Consider the following 11422-nt stretch of genomic DNA (forward strand, 5'->3'; position numbering starts at 1 on the left):
CTATGAAAATCCTTACAGTACATTGTATTATACTATTTTTTATCATTCTTGTTCTGTTCTAGAAAGTGTGGTAGGGGGAGGAAGTTGGAGTAGTTTTTGTAAGAACAACAAAAACCAATGTTCGTGCAGTGTTAACGAGTCTCAGGACCAGAGCCTTGACTTATTTAATTTCTTACTCAATAATGCTATTTGTCATGGTGACTGATACTTTATTGTTGTTAATTATTGTTATTCTAGCCATTACTTTTAAATTAACCATGTTTTTATTTTGTTTATCTTGAAATTATCATATCTTCTGATGGGAGGGATATTTCAAGTATTAACTATTTTGGAAATTTAACTTCACCATAACCTGCCTCTCCCCACTCTCCCTCCCTTGACTTTCCTGTTATTAAAACTTCATGCGCATATTTAGAGCTGTCTTTGGTCACTGATTGTTTCTATTGTCTAAGTTTTATGTAATCACTACAGATATAAAACATGTAATCTACTCGTTGAATAAATAAATGATACTTTATACCCATACACAAATATGTGTTATGGTAGATTTTTAGTAAAGCGTGTATGCCTTTCTATGATAGGACAAGATACATATCAACCATAGAAACTTATAAACCTCTACCCCAAGTTTTAAAATAATTGCCATATTTTTATTTACAAAAATATCAATATATGCAGTGCTTTGGACAAAACTGGTTTGATGTTGCTGCCTCATATTTTTGAGGTAGAATTGTATCCTAGGATCCATAGCTTTTTTCTCGCTTCTTTTGTAAATCAGTGTCCTAGGTGTGAAAGTTCTTACTAGCTTTACTAACACAATGCAACATCTATACGTCTGGTTGTGTTCTTCTGGTTTTAGATGTTATCGCTGACCATCACCACCAATGAAATCACAGATTTGGATTTAAGTTGCTCAAATGAAATTAAGCTTTACTTTCCTCTTATTGTGCTTTATTGCCGTACTTTGCTCTAGTTGTACTATATTGCGAGTATATTAAAAATAAAATACATTTTTCAGTGAAAACATTAGGTTTGACTCAAAAGCGAAGTTTGCTTCTTTCTATTTAGATAGATTAATGCATGATTCAGCTGGAATTGTCTGGTGTCCCCTGTGGAAAATCTCTAGTACGTTTAAAACTTCATTTCAAGTACTTGAATTTTAATTTTTGGTGAATCTTGTGTCAGTACTTGAGAACAGAGTCCTCAGATTCCACATTGTGACATGTCTGTCTGCAGTAATCAGGTCTTGAATCATTAATATCTCCTAGTGCTGTATTCATGTGAAAGTCTGTATCAGAAGCTAGAGCATCATAAACTAATTTTTAAATCTGCTAATAGGCCTTATACACCTTACAAGTGATTCAGACCATCACATTTGCTTATTGAAGTTTCCTGTAAGCACTATGGCTACTTTGATACCTAAGAAATTTTCTTTCTGCTTTTTTTGATATAAAGCACAATCTGAAAAGTTGATCTTCTGTGATCTTATTTCTGTGGATGGACACTTAAGGGATCTGAAGATAAGTAGTGACTGTGTGTTCTCTCCTGTTATACTTGCATGTAAATCTGGAAGAGCAGAGCCTACTGCCTGACTTCCCTGAGTGAATGGTGAGGGCATGGCATGCATTCTTAAAGGCTGTATGTCAGCAATTATTCCTGACATACAGTATTAAAACAACACGCTACACAGCTAGGGATAAAAAGAAATAACTTATTTTATGGTAAAATATAGTTTCAAAAAAAATGAGCATTTCAGGACTAACTGCTAAAAGTTGTTTGAGCATCATGACTGTGTAGACTTGTTTCTTGTTCCTCATCATAACCTGCATTGTTTGGTTCTGGTTAGTATAGCACCACACCTGTCAGCTATGTAGAAAATTACTGTTTATGCCCACAAAAAAAACAAACCAAAAAAAAAAACCTGCTGTGTAGGTAGGTTTAATGTGGGATAAATTCTGCTGTATGGAGACAAATTCTGGAAAGCTGTATGATGTGCCTCACAAACAGCCAAGTGCTTGCACTTGTATTCAGAAAAAAAAGAATGTGTTTCTGTTAAGACTTCAGTTAGCCTATTAGATTTTTTTTTGTGTGTGTGTGATGATCTTGGACATGTCTGCAACTGATATTTTTATTCAATCGGCTTATGACCTCCTCAGCACGGTGTCTGTCTTTCACATAGTATCATGCTTATGCGCTTCAGTGGGATTCTGTAGGATGCTGATGCCACACAACATATGAAGGGACTTGCATGGTCCTTCAAGACATTAGCATATAATTAATTTCCTCTAATTTCATTCTCTGAAATGTCTTAGCATTTGTGATCTCGCAATATAAATGGGGAGGAATTTTCACGTTGTTGTAAATGTAGTTTCAGTTATATTTCACGAGTTGAATTTATTGACATCAAAGACGACAGTGATATTTTGGGAACTTTATATGGCTTCATACTGCCATTGAACTTCCTGTGAAATTGCAGTATTGCATTTCACAGTTCTAATGAGGTAACAGCCCAGAATTATTAGACAGAAAATAATTTAGCAAAGTTTTAGGGCTTATAATGCTCTGTTGAGTTCTAGTTTGGATTCTTATGTGTTGATACACACACACGTATTTGTTAATGAAAGATATGGCCCTAATTCTTTTTCTTGTAATTATTTTCGTAATTTCAATGAGCAAAAAGTTTCAAAAATATGTATTGACCCTTTATTACAGTGCTCTTGTGGCAATTTTTAGTTTCATTTGTTTCTAAGTATGCAGTGGAACATTGTAGTTATGGTTCTTACTTGCAGGATTTCTACTGGGTTGACTTAAAATCATAACAGAAAATTTGAGGAAGATGTTATTCAATATGTCTTCTATTTCATACCTATTTCTTGTACTAGTTGTCATGTTTTAGTTCAGTTTTATCGTTCTGGAGCATAGTCTTTGAATAACTTGTAATATAAGAAAGCGAGACAAAGTAAAACACAGATGACTACATGGAAAACCACAAAAAAAAAATATCTGTTTACAGTATACATGATTAATACTACATCTTTGTTCATAATGATCTGTATTTACCTATTTCTTTCTATATTTGATCATATCTTTTAATAAGCAACTTTATTTATCACTTTTCCAGTTCTTAGAAACAAAACTATCAGAACTCTCTAAGGATATGTTGCTGAAAGGAGTAAGAACACTTTTATCCTTTACTTGAACAGGATAGATTAATATATGCTATCACATTGGAAGGCTGGCTTTTTAGTTAAAGCCTCAAGTCTGCAGATTCTATCAGTTTGGTGAACTGCTGTCCTTATTGCCCTTATCTTATTGCCCTTTTCAGTCTGTCCTTTTAGAGGTGCTATGACATTCTATGAACATCGCTCTCTCTCTTTTTTTTTCTTTTAAAATCTTTTTAGTAAAAATGTCTTTACATTTCCAGTTCTTCATGTTATAGGGTAGTTCAAATCTCTGGAAAACATAAGCATGAAAAAGCCAACTATTACACATAAAGAAAGCATTTGTGCTATCAAATTGGTATGAGCAGTCAGAAATACTATCAACGGTCATTTTTGTTTTTTTCTACTCACCTGTCATTTCCCATTGAAGAACATGGTAATATAAAACCTAAATTACCTTAAAATAAATATACAGTGGCTTTAGAACATAACTTGATTTCCTTTTTTCCTTAGCACAATCTGCTAATCTGTATGAGCAATACTGAGAAATGTATAATGATTGATGGATATCTTTGCATAAATTCTTTAAAAAAAAAAAAAAAAGGAAAGAAAGAAAGAAAAGATTTTGTGATGAATGTGATATAATTCTAGATGGAGTGACTAATATTTGGATCTTCCAATTTAATTTATCCAAATAGGTATGGTATATTAATTTTAGGTTTACTTCAATTACTGAAGAGTAATTTTTTTTTCCCTCTGAGAGTCATTGTGATGTTACAGACTACTGTTTTTTCATAAATTTGATATTTCATGCTCTTGTGATGTTTTTTGAGGTGTTTTTTTTTGCCTGTTTATTCTGTGTTTCAAATTTGCTACAGCATATTGGGGAACATGACATGGTGTCACGTCACATGATACAGTGCATCCTTTTAGATCCAATGCTTTTAGTTGCTGTGATTTCAGGGACTGGGCTTGATGGAGCAGTCCTTACAAATGATCACTGCCAGCCGCCTGCTTCAATACTTTCAGCAAATTTGGTGATGGTTTTAACAAAAAAGTATTCTGAGTATTTCAGCTGGCTGGTGCTTCCTTTTACATAGTCTTGGGTAGAAGTATTTAATTTCATTCCTGTCTTGTATTAAATTCATCTATTATAATGAGCTTTATAGTCACTCAAAATGATATAATAGGAATCCAGCAACTCATGAAGTTTTTTCTTTCTTTTCTTTTCTTTTTTTTTTTTCCCAAACATTTCGCTCTATTCGTAGATTCCCTTGACAGAGCAATTTCCTACTGGAATACTAAGTGCCATTCAAATAAAATTGAGTCAATTTTGTAAAATTTTGCTAGAAGGGTTGTATAAGTGTCAAAATGAAGTTTCTGAGAATTGTTCCAATTTTCTATTTTTCTTTTTTCCTCTTTTAAATTTTATGAAATGCTTCTATGTCTTCAGAATCTTTTGTATTAAAAAATCATTGACATTCCTAATGCATTTGGGTGCTTTAAAAGAATCTTTCTTGTGTTTTCTTTAACTTTAGAGGGCAGGGAATTACTGAGCACAGTGAATACTTACTAGAGTTGAGAATAAAGGTTTCCTACATCTGACTTGCATTTTAATCATTGGATGCTGTGACATACCAGAGTATTTCACCTTTAAACAGTGTCTGTATGTAAAGAAACAAACAAAAACAATTTTTAAACAGAATTTACAAATGATTTTCTGTTACTGTTTTTTAATTGCTAATTCTGTATTTTTGGATGCTGTTTGTGTTCTGTTTTCAGTAGGTTGATATTGTAAAGTTAGGCAACACATTTTAGTTGCATTATTCTGCTTTTTAAATGAGTTGCTTGCCTTCATTTAAGGAAGTTAGTTGGTACCTCTCTGCTTTAGGAGCACCTTTTACTGGAGTTCACTTCCCTCCTTCATCCCTGTGGCAGTACTGACTTGGTCAGAATTATACAGTAAGTTAGCATTTGTGTTAGTGAAATAACTCAAGCTGTCTCAAAGCTGCATGGAAAAATGGCTGATACAGGAAATAAAAATGTATATTTTTTTTCTTCCCATAACTTCACTGTTGTAATTATGTGGAAGCTAGGGAAGATGCAGAGTGGAGTTGCTGAGCACCTTGTATCAAGCCAGAGAAAGCCATTCAGTGCCACAGCTGTCATTTTCTAATAAATTTCCCTGCTGTTTGTTTAGAAGTGACTGTGTTCCAGACACAGGTTATACAGAGTGCTGTTATCTTTCACTACTTCTCTCAACTACTTTTTCTTCCATATTCAGAAACAGTCATGCTTTAGGAAAAATCTCTTGCTTCTGCTGTGTACTTCTGTGAGCTGTTCTTCCCCATCCTTTGAGGGTTTTAGAAAAAATATTAGTTATCTGTGGTAATTATAGGAAAATAAGTAGAAGGTTTCCCTTTATGTATTTGTTGTCTTGAATTGTAGAGTTGGGACCTTATCTGTGGAGTGAAAAATATGGTTTCAGACAGTGCAGATTAAGTATTTAATGTGCATCCTGGATGTGACAATCATTCTTCAGGATATAACGGATTGGACTGCTTTCAGTAGCTGCTGCTCTCTTTGTTGGATTAGACCTCTTTTGTGCAGTCTTTGATATACTCCAGATTGCTTAGAGTTTTTCTCTTTTCTCTTTTGCTTTTAGTTTTTGTTGTCAGCAGTGGTCATCTGCTGTTATTTACTGAGCCTGACCGCAAGCTCCAGCCCTCTGCCAGATGATCACTTCTGTGGCTCTCTGTATGCCAGGGCTACTGTGTCTTTTTTAATTCAAGACACTTTTTCTAAGCATCCCAATTTATAAGCATCATGGAAACACTTCCTCTCCTAGATCTTGTACTGAGTTTTTTCTCTCTTTACACTTATAGTTCTCATCTTTTTCTTACATGAAAATTCTTCTTGTGGACTCCCTTAAAGATACAGCACATTCTGAAGCAATATAGCACATTCTGAAGTTCTTTGTAATGTACATAAAGTGTGCTCTGTTCCTATAATACTGTATTCATTCTAAATCACATGCCTTTTTGGGGGGATTTTTTCAAGTCGTATAGTTTTGACAGGAACCAAAGTGGTATAGTCGGAGCTATTTCTGCTTCAATTAATTGTCGCATTGGAAGATATTTCACAGAGAGCTAGAGAATTGAAAATTCAGCTCTTTGGGAACTGTCAATTACCATCAGCACTGTAGCTGGCTAAGGAGCTGTTACTAGGGATATAAAATTAAACTGAAAGAGTCTTTTTCCTGACCTTCAAACAGGTTAGCGTTACTTGCTTCCAGTAAGAACTGTTAATATATTTTCATAGAAGGAAATTTAAAAAATGGCAAATTAAGGCAGACTCAAGAAAAATCTTAGCAGTGGTAAAAGTTATTAGGCTGCAGGACACTGAGATTTCTCATAACTTTTATGTTCATCCCATCAGTGTACTAGTCAAGAGACAAGAAAATATATTCTTAGAGACAGTGTCGACCAGAGAGTTAGTAGCATGGAAGCTGAATTAGCCTGTCTGCCTTGTGTATAAATGTTCTAGTCTTTTGTAATGAATTAGTTGTTGCTGCACTGCTGAGGCCAGCAGTGCATGGTCATCTGGTATGTGGTGTCTCTCAATACTGGAAAAGTTAGGTCAGTTCGCAGGAGCAATAACCTCCACAGAATGCTATACAGCCCATCCATTTTGTCACTTACTGTGCTGCTTTGATTTCTTCTTAAGGAATCCCTCTCAAAATAAAACACTTCCATTTGCTGCTTCTCTTCTCATTTGTGTTGGATGAGAAGAGAACGGAGTGTTTGTGCTCCTTGGCGATTTTGTTTTGTCTGCTGAAGGAGTTTATTATGATGAATGAACTTGAAATCCTGGTAAGTGCTCTGATATAAAGATGCAGTTATTTTTAACATTTACCTAGAAAATTACGTTTTATTATGACTGATGCATACTTATGATTCACTTATGATGGATTCTTCAGAATACTTCATGGTTGTTTATTCCAAACAGCACATCGATTCAAGCTTTGAAAATGGCCAGGTAAAGGTGCTTGAAAATACCATGCAAGAAATGTTGAAATGATGTACTCTTTCACAAAGTTCTTGGCTGTCTCCATTGCTCTTAATTAATAGAAATTAACTCCAGTCTTGAAACATGAGGTTTTAAGTCTTATTAAACTGACACTTGTCTCATTCTTCTATCATAACTTTGTAAAGAGTTATTTCTATAAATGTCTGTTTTTTCGTCATATATTCTTAGTGTGAGAAGATATACTTTCAAAAAAAAAAAAGTTTGCTTTTTGTTGTTGTTGTTGCCTTTTATTTCCTACCAAACTATGTAATGGCTGTATTCCCCTTGTTGTTGAGGACAGTGCTTCCTTCACAGTGTTTTATGCTCTCTATTGCTGAAATAAGTAAGGTGTCTGGTGAGAGGAAGCAACAGTGTTGCTCGGTTCTCCTGATCGCTTTAGTGCTTAAATGCTGCTCAGTATACGGTCCTTACCAGTTTGAGCAGGCATTTCTTCACTTAGAGGCAATGCATGTAGAGATGCACATGAGATATGACACTCAAATCATGCAAGTCCTTAGTACTGGTGTGCTGTTCTTTGCTTACAACCTCTGTGCCTCCAGCACTGAACTGATAGAAAATTGATCAGTTTTCGGTGTGGTTGTCTGAAATTTCAAAGTATACCTTTATAGAAAGGAGTTTTTTTTTTGTTGTTGTTGTTTTTTCTTTTTTTCTTCCACTGTTTTCAGATATGAGCATGTAGGTATAAAAGTTATGGTTTTGAGTCTTTGCAGTGATAAGTTTTCCTTTGAAAGAAGTACATTCCATTATAAAGTAGTCTTAGTATAAACGTAGTGATCATTGAGTGATGAAATCAGCCAGATCAAATGACTACAACATTGTCTTTCAGCTTAAGATTTAGAGTAACATGAGAAATCAGAACTTGAAAATTGTTGGAAGCATGATGTATTTGTTGCGTGATGTGTTTACTATGGGTGAGTTAAATTTTCTGTTTTGTAGTACTTGTAGATGTGGATACAGGAAACCAAAAGTATGGGTCAGCAGTAAATATCGGTAAGGTTGGGGTCAAGCAGAGAGAAACTAACAAAAGACCAGCCTTCTCAAACTAGAGCCTAGGTAGCTGATGGTTTGATCTTGGTTGGGTTTGGAGCTATGTTCTTGCAACTGTTATCAGAACAGTTGGGGCAGGACTTTCAGCAACATCCCACTGTGACAGGAGATCAGTCACCCTCCTTGGGACCAGACAGCACCTAAGTCACCAGTATGCATATTTCTGGTTCTTCTCAGTATCAAAATCAGTACCCATTGGTTTCCATGTAGGAGGAGATAAATACTTTGGTATTGAGCAGGAGATGAATAAGAACTTCTGGGTAGCTTTTAAAGGGTAGCTCAAAGGATGAGCTATGAAGTAAATGTGTTGGCATCCCCTGCGTTGTATTCACCAGCTGGTCACTGCACCTTTGTAGCTCTGGTGTGTGTTTAAAGTCTTTGTGCTGCAGTACCTGAGCTTTGAGTCAGAAAACTCTATGTCAAGGTCTTGAAACTGGTTACCTCTACTCAGAGAGTTTGAGTTTGTCTTAGAAGATCACAGTTTTCTCTTGTGTGTTGCTACTGCCAGGAACACAGGTTAGTCACTGTGGAAAAAAAAAAAAAAGTCCCTGACAATACATAATTCATGCCCTTACAGTTTTGGCACTGAGAAATACTGGCATACTGTAACCTTAAAACTACAGAGATTAAAACATTTGTCTATTTGACTACTTGTGCTACAACTATTGTATTGTAAGTGGTCTGACACTTTCTGCTCTCATCATAACCAATGTTATTGTAAGAAAGCAATATTCAAAACCACACTGCTTCAGTGCCTGACTTCTGAGAAAAGACAACTCTCACTAATTCTAGTCTCAACTTTTACTGGCAATTCCTATTCTTTTTGCCAGCATTTCTCCTGCCTGACCCCATTAGGCAGTATGAAGGAAAAGAAACAGAGAATCTGGTATCTGTTGTAGAGATGCAATTAATTCCTAAAACTATTCTTACAGCCTTCCTCATCTTTCTGATTTTCTGTATTAAATGCAGTAGGCATAAGGTGACCAGACCTCTGTTTCACTCATTTACTTTTTTTCTTTTAATTGTCAGTATGTCAAACTGACAAATTTCCCGAGTTCATTTCTTCACCCCAAAAAAGAAAAATTAATCAACACTAATGATTACAAACAAGTCTTATTTCAGTTTCTTTAATTTTAAAACAATTACCAAATAATTCCTGTTCACTTTTATTTTTCTTTTTCACTCTAGCAGCATCATTGAGTCCTTACTTGGGTTATTCTTCCATTTAATCATCATTATAATCATGGAATTTGTATCTCATTTTCCTCTTTTTAAATAGGCTCATTTTATCTAGAAACTAAAAGTATTTTAAAAGCAACTTTGTTGTCTGAAAGTTTTTCTCAGTCCCCTCAAAGGACAGAGGAAAACTGAGTATAAGTTAGAATCCTAGAGATTGATGTGAAATAGTTGCCTGGGTCTGTGTAATTTCTATCACCTCAAGGTCTCAATTTGAGATGGATGCCACCTTGGAAGATTCACTGTTCATAATGACTTTCTCTCTCTGACCCTTACCTTGTTCAGTTGCATAGGTTATTCACATGCTTTCTGTATCCGGAGAAGCTGGTCTGTCACTCCATTACTCCAAACAAGATTCAATAAATGTTGTCATAAAAATATGTAAACAGAAAACACAGAAGCTTACCAGAATTTGTCTGTATTAGTCACGGAGAACAGGATGATCATTAAATTACTTTAACTTTTTAGAAAGTTAATAAAATACAGAAGGAAAAAAAAAAGTACGTTTGTCACTAGACCTTGAAATAATTCATGTGTGCTATAGTAGACTTCTCAAAATATGCCACAGATCAACATATATCAACATATACCAACAGATTTGAAAAACACAGAAGATTTTGCTCTATGTTCTGTCCTTTTGCTTTATGTTCTGTGAATTTGTATTTTTTAAATAAAGGAATGACCTGAGGGTGAAAAGATGTTACAACTTCTGGACATTATTATTTTCTTCTCAGATACTGAAAGACTGTACATGGGTTGATGAAAGTATATTATTAGTGTCACAGTTTTGTATCTGGTGTCAGTTTCAGTGACCAAACCATGCTTTTTGCTATTGTGGATTTTTTTATTTTTTTTTTAAGATCTTACATTTTTCCAATTCTTTAATAAAAGAAAGCAAAGAAGAAAAGCAGAAAAGCCAATAGCTCATTAGCAGCATACTGATTTCTAATGTTTCAGGTTCAAGACCCTGCTATTGTTTGTTTCCAGATCCTGGGTACAAAAGTTTAAATTAGTAGGGATGGTGATTATTTGTCTGTGTGGTTTAGACCAGAAATTGAATCTTTAATATGAGCAATTTTTCAAAATAAAATTTTCCTTGAGAAATGGTTATTCTTCTCAAAATTCAAAGGAATAGATCATCCAAATAACAATTTACTATATAATTATTAGCCTGGATTCTTCACTGAAATGTCTCTGAAATTGGTAACATGAGGTCCTTATCTTTGACCATTATATTCTTTCTCCACATAGTAGAGAAACAGAGAGAAGCCTGTGGTATTTTGTCCTGCAAATGAAAATCAGGTGGAAGAAGCATGTGAATTTATTTATCCCTGTTTGTTGGTGATGTTGGCTTGGTCCCTGACACTAAAGTCTGTATTGAAGAGATTGATTCTAGTTTCTATACTAATCTATTGTAAATCTTTACAGAAAACAGTGCTTTCATTATTATTTGTTAATGCTATCCAAACTAATTCTGATTCATTTTGAGGTTACAATTTTTTTGGATAATGATTTCCTAAAATCCAACTATATTAAAACCTTTCTTTCTCTTCATTCACTGATCTTAAAATTCCATTAAAAACAGTCAGGAACATCTTGTAGAATCCGTTGTGTAATCAGTGGGCATATCGTAGTTTTTGCTGTTCACTTAAGCTGTGGCTTATTTTTGTTGAGTCTTACTATTTGCTCCATTGTTTCACAGGTTTGAAATTGCTGATAAGGGGTATTTTTATGCTATAACCTATGAAAGTTACTTCCCTTGTACTAAAGTCCCTGAGAAAATGTAGCTTTACGTATAAATTGTATTCCTACAGGTATCTTAAGAGCTTGTAATGAGGATGGGAGAATGGACTGTTTATTCAGGATAAGATCGTGACTCAGACAAGATA

The 11422-nt window shown here is 34.6% G+C and overlaps 1 protein-coding gene across 11 annotated transcripts in view; it reads left to right on the forward strand.

The window, feature by feature from the left end:
* Positions 1–11422, forward strand: part of LRRC4C (leucine rich repeat containing 4C) — a 515355-nt gene that overhangs the window by 198944 nt on the left and 304989 nt on the right. The window lies entirely within an intron of this gene.

The sequence above is a fragment of the Anser anser genome (assembly GCF_964211835.1).
Source record: "Anser anser genome assembly, chromosome: 5".
Lineage (NCBI taxonomy): Eukaryota > Metazoa > Chordata > Aves > Anseriformes > Anatidae > Anser > Anser anser.